At 40.7% G+C, this 12,784-nt stretch overlaps 1 protein-coding gene across 4 annotated transcripts in view; it reads left to right on the plus strand.

The window, feature by feature from the left end:
• Window positions 1–12,784, plus strand: part of ppfibp2b (PPFIA binding protein 2b) — a 94,725-nt gene that overhangs the window by 4,823 nt on the left and 77,118 nt on the right. The window lies entirely within an intron of this gene.

Consider the following 12,784-nt stretch of genomic DNA (forward strand, 5'->3'; position numbering starts at 1 on the left):
CTTCTTTTCTTTTCTGTTTACATCTTTGAGTAGAAGAAAGTAGAGCTGTGTTGATATCAGATTTTCACAGACCTCTCTAAGAAACTTATAGTGGCTCAAGATTTTAATAGAAATAATAATTTAATAGCAATAATGCTGTGATTCAAACTAATTTATCTAGAACTTGGTTTATTGTTCTTTTTTTTTAATGTTTTGGATAAAACATTTAAAAAAATGCAAAAACTGTTTGGTCTTTGAATCTTGCAGCACGTTATTGCTTCATCTCCTCATGAACAGTGAAAATGGTCAGAATACAGCGTATACCTAAACCTACAGTGATTCCTTTGAGTGACTGACATTTGCTGGGAGTGTCCACAGCAGTATGTGGCTTTATGTCCTCCGCTATGTACACAGATGGACTGCTATACAGTTCATCTGTGTACATATGTATACATCAGTACATCTCTCCGTAGTACATCTGTATATTTGCTCTTTGTATAGCAATATAAACATCTATATACTTCACTTATTTGTACATAATCTGTACATAACTATTCCCACCTTTTATACTACCCCTTTCTGTATATAATCTGCTCTTATTGCACTTATTGCTCTTTGCACTTCTAATTAGATGCAAACTGTATTTCATTAGCCTGTATTTATACATGTGTAATGACAATAATGTGGGATCCTTGTACTTGTACCACATAGACAGTTATTTTTATGTATTTTCTTCTGATCCTTCAGAATTTGGTCTATAAAAAACAAGTGTGTGATGTGTAGAAAATGCAGAGATATGTGTTGTGTATCAGCCTTATAATGTCGAGACAATGTTTGTGCCCTTATTACCCAGCCCAATGTCTGCCAGCAGTGACTCTGTAAGGACAGTAAAATGTTAAAATGTCTATAAATAAAAATGTTGCCCTCTTTATCCCGATTTTTAAATAATTATTAATAATAAAAGCAATGATATCAAATATTTTACCATATTATGACATTTTAGCCTTTTAGCTGCGCTGCTATGCTGTGTTTCAGTTACTCTATGAATTTGGCTTTTGTTTTCATTTCTGCTTCTGTGCTGTGAGGATATAATCCTCATCCTAGTTTAACTAAGTCCAGTACCAATATTCACTCCTGAATACTTGGCCAATGTCAATATTTGTATTGGATTACATTTCAGTGTAGTATTTGCCTCTGCTCTATCCTCTGATGCAAGAATCGGAGACGCCCGCTGTGTTCACTGCAGCGGCTGAGCTCTGTGCTCAGTTGTTTTATTCCAGGAATTTGACCACTAGTGTTGTTTAAGCGTCACTTTTTTTGTTTCACTTGGGACTTCAACAAGTAATGGCAGGGATAGCTCAGTAGGTAAAGTGGTCGCCCCATGATCGGAAGGTCGGCGGTTCGAATCCACTTAACGGCTACCCTGAGGTACCCCTGAGCAAGGTACCGTCCCTACACACTGCTCCCCCGGCGCCTGCTTAGTGGGCTGCCCACTGCTTCACTGAGTGAATGGGTCAAATGCAGAGAAAAACAAGTAATTTCCCCATGGGGATCAATAAAGTATCCATTATTATTATTATTATTAATAAAATAATAAAGACAAATTTATAAACACACAAGAATGGGTTGCAAATATTTGGCCCAATTACTTGCTCTTTTGATGTAACTGAAGCTTGAGTGTGAAGGAAGATAATCCTGTAATTTTCCTCTTCAAATCAAAATGGAAAACTGGACGTGTTGCGCTGTGTCTGCCCAGGAAGCAGTCATGTTGAGTGTCCATAAAGCTTTACATTAAGGTTGAGTAAGCTGAAATTAAATGAGTTTATGTGTCAGACTGTCTGCGTGTCTCCTTCAGGATGATATTTACCTGAACCACACAGAGCTTCTCATGCGGCTGTAACATTATCAGGTAACGTGATCCGTCTCTGATCATGTCCAGATAGCTTGTTAGGAGGTTGTGACTCGGACTCTGTGTAACCCTAGTCTGCTGCAGCCGAGGTGCTGGCCTCTCGCACTTCACTGCTTCTTCCTGCTCGATGTGCTCGACTTTAGAAGCTTAGAAGTTTTTACTATCCTGCTAACTTGTGTTTGGTGTTTTATTTACTCAGTGGAAAATCGTTCTTTTCAGCCTGAATTTGTATGGAGGGTAATAAGGATGCCAGTTGACTGCACTCGACCAGGCTGGCGGCCAGAATCCTTGAGCTCCATTTGAATCAGCTGCAAAGCACCAGTTGGCTTGCTCTACTGGGACACACATAAAAAACCGAATTGATGCATAATCAATTCTTCATGTCATAGTTTGAGGGTCGTGCAAATTTGTGGACTATCTGTGAAACAGGGAACTAGGAGGTGGTCTTCAACTGTGGGAAAACTGGGAAACTATGAGAGTAATGGACAGCATAGAGGTGGTTAGCCAGTTAGCCTTAACTTTGTAGCAACGTTGTGATACTGTATGTAATATTATATACAATGTATATTAAAAAAATTTTAAAGTTACATATAGCTCCAAACTGTAACTGTAACTGGAAAAAGAAGATGGGGAATTTTGAAGAGGAATCATGAGAAAAATGCTGTTTCTGCTTCTTTGACCTCCTTCAATTTTGCACTTGAAGGTCAGCGTACTGGTCATGACATGCTGCTTGTTACTCTGAAAATAGAAAGTGTTGTCCTCGGCTAAAGGAGGAGGATGATGATCACAGTTACATCATTGAAACTGGATCACAAGGTTGGACAGATCATTTACCAGGTAGTTAACGATCACACAAAATGATGCTAAGAGTTCTGGGAAATGTTTTTAATTCAGTGTTTTGGATTGTTAATCCAAAATTATCTCTCTTTTCACCTTTTTATGCCTTGCAGACGGTGGCAGGTCTCTGTGGTTGGCGCTGTGGGTCTGTTGAACGATCACTATATTGATCGCCATTGAATTTGGTCCTGATCTTTAAATACACTTCACTGACACTGGTAATCCTCCAGCTTGAAATGTAGACACATACCTTTTGGGTGACAGCTTTAGAATAAATTGGCATCAAATATGTTATTGCTGTAGTGTCCAGGTCGACTGATCAATTGATTTGTAAACAAATTGTGATTGGTTCCCTAAACCTTTACAGCGCAGTGGTTCAGTATTCAGCACCGCCGCCTCGGGTTCTCGGGTCTAACCTCCTGGTTGACTGGGTCCTCTCAGTGTGCATTTTGTACATTCTGCCTCTGTATGCTTTAGTTTCCTCTCAAAGTTTAAAGATGTGCTTGTTATGGTTAACTGTTTAATCAAAACTGGCTGTAGGTGTGGAGAGTTGGTGGTTGCTTCTCTGTGTGCTGCTAAGCCTGTCCAGGCTGAACCTTCTCTTTACTCTGAGCTGGGATAGGCTTCAGGATAAAATGAAAACTGGCATCTTCAGAATTTGTTTCATTAAAAAACTGTATAAATGAATTGTTTTTAAGTCATTCAGCTTTTTAAGGCTAACTGGTAGCTTGCACTCTGAGCCTGTGCTGGTCCCCCTGAGCCCCTGTGTCCTCCTTTGATGACGTTACATTTTGGCTTTTCTGCACCTTTGTTCATTATATTGCTCAATAAAGTGGTTTATACTTTGCTAAACAATGGTAACTTTATTATTCTGCAAAATAAACCTATTTTCCCATCAGTGCTTATCCTTTATCTGGACTAATTCTGTATAACTACACGAAATTGAAAAGTATACCAAACAAACAAAGAGCTTTGGTCACAGGGGGCCATGAGAAGCACATTCTTGTGTTTTGAGTAAATATCACAACTTTTGTGTACTTAAGTAAACTTACTTGTGATTTGTAACTCTTATGGTAGGTGGAGTAGATATGAGAAGTGGCAAAGATGCACTATTTTCATATACCGCAGACAGATTTAAGTGGTTATTTGGAAACAGATGTATTATTAAACAGGGAATTATTGTCTGGCTTCAGTATCCTACCAAACATTTTGTTAAGTAGCTAATTACACCTGCAGGATTCCTTACTCCCGTTGAAAATATAACATTTTTGCTTTGCTTTGCCTTAAGCAGGTTACTGTTGGAGTAAGTAGAGCTCGCATATAACAAACAATCACCATTTTCAGGGCACGATGCCTGTGTGCCAGTTCGTCCTGTCATGTTTTCTCTGTCATGTCATCAGCTTCATCACATGGCAGAATGAGTGCACGATCTTATTGTGGCCTCACAGGGACTCTGATTGGCTCGTTTTTATTCCCTCCTAAGTGCTGATTGGTTAGTCACGCCTGTCACATGAAGTTGTGGCCATCTTTAACGTGTATGTATTAACTGCTGTTGACATGTTGTTTTTACAGCACTGGCTTGCTGACACTGGTGTTTGAGCTCCCTGCTGGTTTCTGCACCCGGGGCCACATCAGGGCTTCAGAATGAGCCGGAAAATCAAATCCGAGTTTGCTTTGGAAAGACAAAACTTCGTCCAGCTGGACTTCCCAGTCCAGGTGTTGCTTCAAAATAACCCTGTAATTTTTTTTAACTGGGTTAACAGCTGGATGAGAGATTTTTTTAAAGTTTACTATTATGAGGATGACTTTATTTTTATTTTAGTTTCATATATTTTTACTTGAGGCAATTAAATGATGTAACCAGGCGAAACAACAACATAAATATGCTGAATCCATCATCTATAGTCTGAACACTTTCCCCCATAAAGACGGCATTTGAGGACCTCCCTGTGCAGTTAAAGGCGAGTTTAAATAACTCTTTCTGGGCTTTTGCAAGGGTACTCGTAGTTGTACAAGCAGAGATAACCCTCACTAATTTCTAATGCACACCCAGTCGGTTTGTCCTGGAAGCAGACATGAAATATGACAGAAACTGCTCAGTTCAGAAAGTGGAAACAAAGGTTACGTCTAATAGGCAGCCTATGGGAGAAGAGTTAAGGAAATCACTTGAAATTCTTGCATGAGTAAACCTACATTAGCTTAAAATGCTTTGTCTTGAGATCTGCTTTATTGCTGCTAAGTTGTGTTCTTTCGTGGTGTGTTTTGGATGCTGTTTCTGGAACAGAGCAAAGCAAACCAACTCCTTTCCATGTTGCAATGTTTTTATTGTATTTAAATTAATGCCAGAAATGAGGAGTGCACAGGGTGGTAGTAGTAGGAGTGTTATTTTTTTTTCTTTAACCTCATGCTAAGAATGAGGTTAGCCCATAAACTTCTACCATATGTTTTCTCCTTTGTGCGGGCAGGTTTATAGCCTCTTAAATGAAAATTATAACAACAGTGTAAGTTGCACAAAGCTTAACTTAGCTGATTACATGCCTACGCTGAGAAAAATATAAAGGCAGTGTTGTGTGAGCAGTAAGGGTGTCACAGTTTTACCAAACCAGAGTTTATGCAGTCACTGTAAAAAAACAACAGCAATAACGCCCTCTGTCATTTCTGAGGTTTTACATATCAGGATGAACATCCATTCTTCCTTCAGCTTCCACTTACGTAATTTGGGGCCGTGGGGAGGCTGGAGCTTTTCCCAGTTGGCATAGGGCGAAAGGTGGGCTACATCCAGGACACGTCACCAATCTGTCGCAGGGCTAAACAGAGAGACAGACCGCTAACCAATTTAAAATCACCAATTAACCTAACCCCACTAACTGCATGTCTTTAGATTGTAGGAGGAAGCTGGAGTACCTGGAGAGAACACAGACACAGGGAGAACATCCACATAGAATTACCTAATACTTATCAAGTCAGAAAATTAATTACAAAAACCTCAGATGAACTAAAATATGTAAAATATTACACATCGTGTTTTATTTTATTAAAACTAAACCTATAATAAAGAAGCAGAGTTTGAATAGCTAAGTGCAGCCCATGATTCAGGAGCCTGGAGAGCTGGTTTTTGCAGCAATAATATGAAAAAATAGTTTTCTGTATTTATTGGCCTTTCATATTGTTGTGGAGGAATTTTGGCTCGCTATTCTTTATATTCTATAACTTAGTTCATTCAGGTTTTCGGGTATTTGTTTGCGCACAGCCAATCAGGTTGAGGTCTGGACTTTGACTGGGCCATTGCAACAGCCTGATTCCGTTCTTTTTCAGCCATTCTGTTGGAGATGTGCAGCTGGGCTTGGGATCATTGTCCTGCATGACCCAGTTTGGGGACAGATTTTATCTGTCAGAAAGATACTCTCACATTTGACTGTAGAAGACTTTGATATACAGACGAATTCACGGTCAGCTCAGTGGCTGAAAAGTGCCCAGGTTCTGTGACTCCAAATCATCACCCTTTCATCCCCATGCTGAGCTTGTATGAGGCGCTTGTGCTGATATGCCATGTTTGCTTTTTGATAAATGTGATGCTGTGTGATATCGCCAAACATTTCCATTTCCACTGGTCTTGTCTGTCCAAAGGATGTTGTTTCAGAAATTCTTCTGGTTTGTTCAGATGAAACTGTGCTGAACAGAGAGTTTCTCCTGGTAACCCTTTCAAACAAGCCATACCTGTAGAGTCTTTCTCTACTTTTACTGTCATGAACTTTAACAGTTAACATGCTAACTGAGGCCTGTAGATTCTGAGAAGTAGCCCTCGGCGGGATTTTTTGGGAATGTCCCCTCCTGGTCAAATTGGCGGCTGTCTTGAATGTTTTCCACTTGTGCATAAAGTTTTTTGTTGCAGAATCATGAACTTCAAATTGTTTGCAAACAGCCTTACATGTCTTAGGTGTTGTGTGGCTGACAAAGGTAGGACCCAAACGCAGGACTCAGAACACAGACAATAAACTAACAGGTGTTTTTTTTTATTAAAACTAAAGTACAAAATAACAACAATAGGAAACTAAAACCTTTGCCACAACAAGGCTACGTTCACATTGCAGGTCTTAATGCTCAATTCCGATTTTTTGATCAAATCCGATTTTTTTGTCTGCTCGTTCCCACTAAAAATAAAATGCGACAGCAAACGCGCTCTAGTGTGAACGCTCAACGCGGCCCGCATGCGCAAAAGAAGACGTCACACACAACGCGCTCTGTTTAGACCCAGAGCAAACAGTATTGTTTGACTGATGGCCCTTGATATAAAGACTTCCGACTTTACGTTTCCCAATTTTTGCTTTAAGTTATTTTGTTATTTACATAATAATGTAAATAACCTAATAATTATCCTTATTGCTGTTTTAGAGGAGCAGTGCTTCAAAGGATAGTTGCAGATTTCTGTCAGAATCTGCAGATTATACAGTACAAATAAAATGTTCACGTTTCTCCAACGTTGTCTTCCCAACAGTTTCACTGACATCTACACTGGATGGCCAGGAAGCGTTCGCGATGTCTTCTCCGGCGCTGATAATTGGCGTCTGTCTTGTGTCAGTGACGTAGAAGACGGATTTAATGCGACATGACCATTCACACAGCAGTCGCTTTCTGAAACATCTGATATGTATCGGATTCAGTACCACATACGAAAGTGACCCAGATCGGATTTGAAAATATCGGATTTGTGCCGTTCACACTGTCAGACCATGATCGGATATGGGTCGCAAAAAATCAGATTTGATGCGCTTTCGCCTGCAGTGTGAACATAGCCTTAGAGGGAAAACAAAACAGCAAACAGAGAGAAATGCAGACAATATATACACAAGGAGGATAACGAGGGAAGAGGCCACAGGTGGGAACACAGCTTACACTAATCTGACTGACGGGAATACACATGAAACAGAAGACTATCAAAATAAAACAAGAAGTACAAACACTGACACCGAGACTAAGGTGCATGGGCCTGACACAGGGACCGGAGAGAAACATACACGAAGACAAGACAGACTGAGGAGGCAAAGGAACGAAACACAGAGCCTAATTTTGAGAGTGATAGGTACCAGATGATTTTTAACATATAACTTAAAGAGGATGTGCTTATTATTATCGTAATTAATATTATTCTTTCTGTCTTCCATTAAACTTCAGTTTAATTGTTTGTTTCCGCTCGTCCGCTTATCACCTGAATTATTATGATAGCTTTCACCAAACCAGTATGTTTTAAATACAGTATGTCAGGAATTCCCAAACTTGAGAATGCCGTGGTTCGCTTTGGAATCTTCTGCTCACCCAAACCTTTAATTACATCTGTAATTAACACACGAGATACTGAAATTCAACAAGCGCGATTCCTGATAACCACTGCTCCATTTCTCTACCACTAACGACCCACTAACTCTCCGCCAACAATCAAGACAAAGAAAATGCTTTTGAGCAATAAATTGACCCAATAAAAGAAGAATAAAACAAAATTTTATATCACATGGATTTTTGAACGTTTTGGATAAAAAATCATTTTCATGGTAATTTAAATAACCTCACGTGACCCAATCTCCAACCACCCACAGGTCTGCTGCCCAAACTTATGTTTGTTGCTCATGTTAACAACCTGAAAAAGGAGGCATGCAGATGAGTTTCCATGATAGAAAACATTTCTGCTGAATACACTATATAAGCTAACAAACTTAGAGAACTGATCACTCAGAGTCCTAGGCTAGCAATGACACCCAGTTTGTGGTTAGGCTGCTGGCCATGGTGCTTTCCCAGCCTCAACACTAGTTATTGTATAACCAAGTCCCAAAAGCAGTCTTTGAATGTTGCTTTGCCACTTTGTCTTGTGACTTATTAATATAAAACCAGTCGGCTCTGATTCCCAGGTCATCCAGCAAAATTACTCGCCAGCAGTGGAATAAATGAGCAGTGGAAAAAACCCCAGACAAATTAAGCCTTCATTATAAAATTATTTTGTCCATACACATAAATGCATAGCTTGTTTCTTAAGCCCAAAACAATTTAGGTGTCTTTGCTAAGTCCTGCTTTCTTCTGTAAAGATAACCTCACATGTTGCGTTTATGATTTTCTTTTCATATGCTCTAATGTAGAGGAAAAGGTTGAGACATCCTTAAGAGTTTGGGGCCAACGAACCAAAAGAACAACATCTGTCCCATTTTCCTTCAGCAAAAGCTGCTGGAGTTGCAGATTAAAATCATAGATTATAAAAAGCAAACTCCCAAACAGAGGCTTTGTCCATTGGAAGTAATGCTGACTGAAATTTTGCATCGAGTTACACGACTAGAGGAACAGGCTAGACAGGAACTATATGAAGTAACTGAGCAATCAGCTGGCCCACCTGGAATTTAGCTGTTGTTTCCTTACAGCTTTATCAGTGTGATGATCAAGTGATACTTTTTAAAGTCTAAACAAAAAGTCTGATTCTGGAGAAGTGCCTTGCCATTTTTTGAGGGGGTGGGGGTGTTATTTTCTATATTCTTTCTATTTAAACTGTGGCCGCTTTGTAGAAAATCTTCGGCAATCAAACCTTTTGACAATTAAATTGTGACTTTTGCTTTTCTGCTGCAAAGCTGAGCATTTTAACATGGGAGTCTACAGGGATTTACTTGCTTTTGGAAACAACCTTCAGTGGCCAGTAGAGGAACTGCAGCTTTTTTGCACTTGTGGATTTGTTCAATCTTTCAGTCCCAGAAGCTGATACTTAGGATTTTCATGCAAAATTTCTGTAACCGTTGCAGCAGAAAGAAACGCTAATGTTTGAATACAAATAGCAGAGTTGGAAGAAAGACACGGAGACATAGAGAGAGAAAGAAGGGAGAACTAAAGGACAGAACAGGGAGCGTCCTGGTCTTAAATGTCAGTGGTGCTGTCGCGTTGATGTTAATTGGTAAAGAATCTGGTGTTTCTTGTTGGCTCTGCTCCACGCGCACACACACAGTTGTATTTACCCTCTGTGACAGCAGGGGCCTGGGGGGGTTAGGTCTGGCCTCTAGCTGGTGACACTAATCTAAACAGGCTAAGTCAAATGAGGAGGAACGGTAACCCCCTCCCACCACCACCTCTGCGTGTGTGTGTGTGTCTCTTTTGTCTAAGTGTTAATGTTTAACTGTGCAGGTTCACAGGCATTCTGGCTTTTCCTGTTTGCACAAGCCCATCGCAGTAATTGTGTCTTGTGAAGGTTTTGGTGACGCTGGAATTTCTGACTTAGTCGTTCCCATTTTGCAGCAGCTTTGATGGCTTTCTAAAAAATGTTTGACAGGAAGCTGAGATTGGGACCTCTGCTGTCTTCTTGTTTGGAGAAGAAGTGCATTTCTCCAATGTTTTTAATCTCTGAGTAGAAGGCTAGCGTTAGGTCAGTGAAGGTAGAATAACCTGACGCACTTATGTAACTGTAAACATGTTTTTAAGGAAATTTCATCATTTGCATTTGTGATGTATGCACATCCAAATGTCTCGCCCAGAGGCTGTGCATATGTGAACATGTTGGAATAATGTTCCCGACCTTCTGTTCTTGTAAGGCAAATTAGAAAGCAAACTATCCAAGCAGCGTTTTTCTCAGCTCTTCACGCTCCTCTGTAAAATATCCCTTTGTATTAGAATCAAAAGTGTAGTGATGGGTGAACCCAGCTTTGTACTGATATAAAAACAAATACTGAGATGGTTTGGACATGTGCAGAGGAGGGATAGTGGATATATTGGATGAAAGATGTTGAAGATGGAGGTGCCAGGCTGGAGGAAAAGAGGAAAACCCCAGAGAAGATTCTTGGATGCTGTGAAGGAGGTCTTTCAGAGGGCTGGTGTTGGTGTAGAGGATGCTAGGCTGTGGCAACCCCCAAAGGGACAAGGGACTGCAAATGTAAAAATATGGTGCTAAATGAGTTTCTCATTTATCGTCAATGTCAGTAAATGAAGCAGTAACCCAGTGATGGATGAAACTGTTGGAAAACGACCACTGGAGTAAAGGGTTAACGGGAGCGCTGTACAGCGAGGGTCAAGCTTCCTCCCACATCCCTTCCGACCTCCTGGTGGGAAACAGGAGGTCGGAAGGGATGTGGGCCCCACAGCAGGCAGAGGTTTTGTAGTTTCTCCAGCAGAGAGTGTGTGAAAGACTTTGATGGTGAAGCAGTGAATGCCGGTCACTACAATATCCATGTGCCCTACAAATTAAGAAAGCTTAGTATCCAGAGTGATTGCATGCCACTGTGACACCACATAGTCCACTGTAGTGTTCTGCATATTACACCTTTGAGACCTTTGGTGCAATATTCAAAAACACAAATTCTTTGTGTCACGTTCCGCACAGGAACATCATATTTCCACTGTTAAATTCTTAATTGTTGTAGTGGAATATTAGATTCTTGTCACTGTGGCAGTTTTCCAGAGCAGTAAAACATATCTTGGGTGAACAGCAGGCATGTCAAAGGGCCTGGCTGCTAAAACTTTTGCTTAATAAGCTTAGATTACTCCTCTTTATTTTACTGATTTTATGAAAACGACATAACAGGCTAAGATCCTGTAAGAAAAGAAAACACTCTAGTTTTAGTTACATTTTTTCACATTTGAATTTGAAAATGAAATGGAGTGCCCACGTTGAGTCAGGGCCGAGTTCCTGCCCCAAGTGGAGGAGTTTAAATATCTCGGGGTCTTGTTCTGCAGTTCTGCTGCAGTGATGCGGACGCTGTACCGATCCGTCGTAGTGAAGAGAGAGCTGAGTATAAAAGTGAAGCTCTCAATTTACCGGTTGATCTACGTCCCTTACACTCACCTATGGTCACGAGCTGTGGGTAGTGACTGAAGGAACGAGATCACGGATACAAGCGGCAGAAATGAGCTTCCTCCGAAGGGTGGCTGGCCTCTCCTTTAGAGATACGGTGAGAAGTTCAGTCATCTGTTTAGCTGCTGCTCCACATCAAAAGGAGCCAGTTGAGGTGGTTCAGGCATCTGACAAGGATACCTCCTGGGCACCTCCTGGGTGGGGTGTTCTGGGCATGTCCCACTGGGAGGAGGCCCTGGGACAGACCAAGGACACGTTGGAGAGATTATATTTTTCGGTTGGCCTGGGTGCGCCTTGGTGTTCCCCCGGACAAGCTGGAGGAGGTGGCTGGGGAGAGAGAGGTCTGGGCTTCTCTGCTTAGGCTGCTGCCCCCGCGACCCGGCCCCGGATAAGCGGAAGAAGATGGATGGAATTTAAATGTATTTATTTAAAACAGATAGTGCCTAATAATGACCATATTGTTTGTAGTTCCAGATATAAAAACAATAAATAAGAAAATTAACAAACTGTCAGACAATGAATAACAATCCAGACAAGAAAGACATAAAATTATAACATCAAAGTCCGCAGTACAATAAGAAAATACACTGTATTTCATTGCGATACTTTTTCAGTCTATGTTTTCAGACCGTTGAATTCTCTGGACGTGTAAAAAGAAGTTAGTCTTCCTCTAAGGTAATGCCCTCCTGACTGTATTTATCATCTGCTGCTGCTACTTACAGTATGTAGCATTTGAAGTGCATTAAAGCCAGTAAGTATAAATCCTCCCATATTGTTTTCGTTAATATGCTGTTTTGCTTCTGCCTTCAGTGCCGCTCTGTCTCTGAGAATCATTTGTAAAGCAAAGGCTGCAATCTGCACTGAATTACATGTCAAAACAATTTCTTTAGCAGAGACTCTCCGGAGCTCCTCTGGAGATGATTGAATGACTAGCGGGCTGAGAAATTACTGTGACAATGAATGTGTTTCACTTATATGTAACCCATTTGTGTGTGTGTGTCTGTACTTCTATCATCCTCTTCTGATGATTAGTAATAAGCTGTGCTTATGATGACAGTCCAGAGGCTAAGTGCCGCTCATTGTCAGCTCCTATCAGCTCTGCTGTTTGCATTTGTTGAGGAAGCTCTGCCTTGTGGGTAAAATCTCTCTTCTACTGTCTCTTTGTACTTTGTCTTGTCTTCATGTGCATTTGGTTAAATTATAGTACGAGTGATAATCTGGCCTCGTTACTTCATGGTGTGTTGATTGTT

The sequence above is a fragment of the Aulonocara sp. 'chitande type north' Nkhata Bay genome, linkage group LG7 (assembly GCF_057382095.1).
Source record: "Aulonocara sp. 'chitande type north' Nkhata Bay isolate Kocher_YH1m ecotype deep benthic linkage group LG7, A_spYH_male_GT1.1, whole genome shotgun sequence".
NCBI lineage: Eukaryota > Metazoa > Chordata > Actinopteri > Cichliformes > Cichlidae > Aulonocara > Aulonocara sp. 'chitande type north' Nkhata Bay.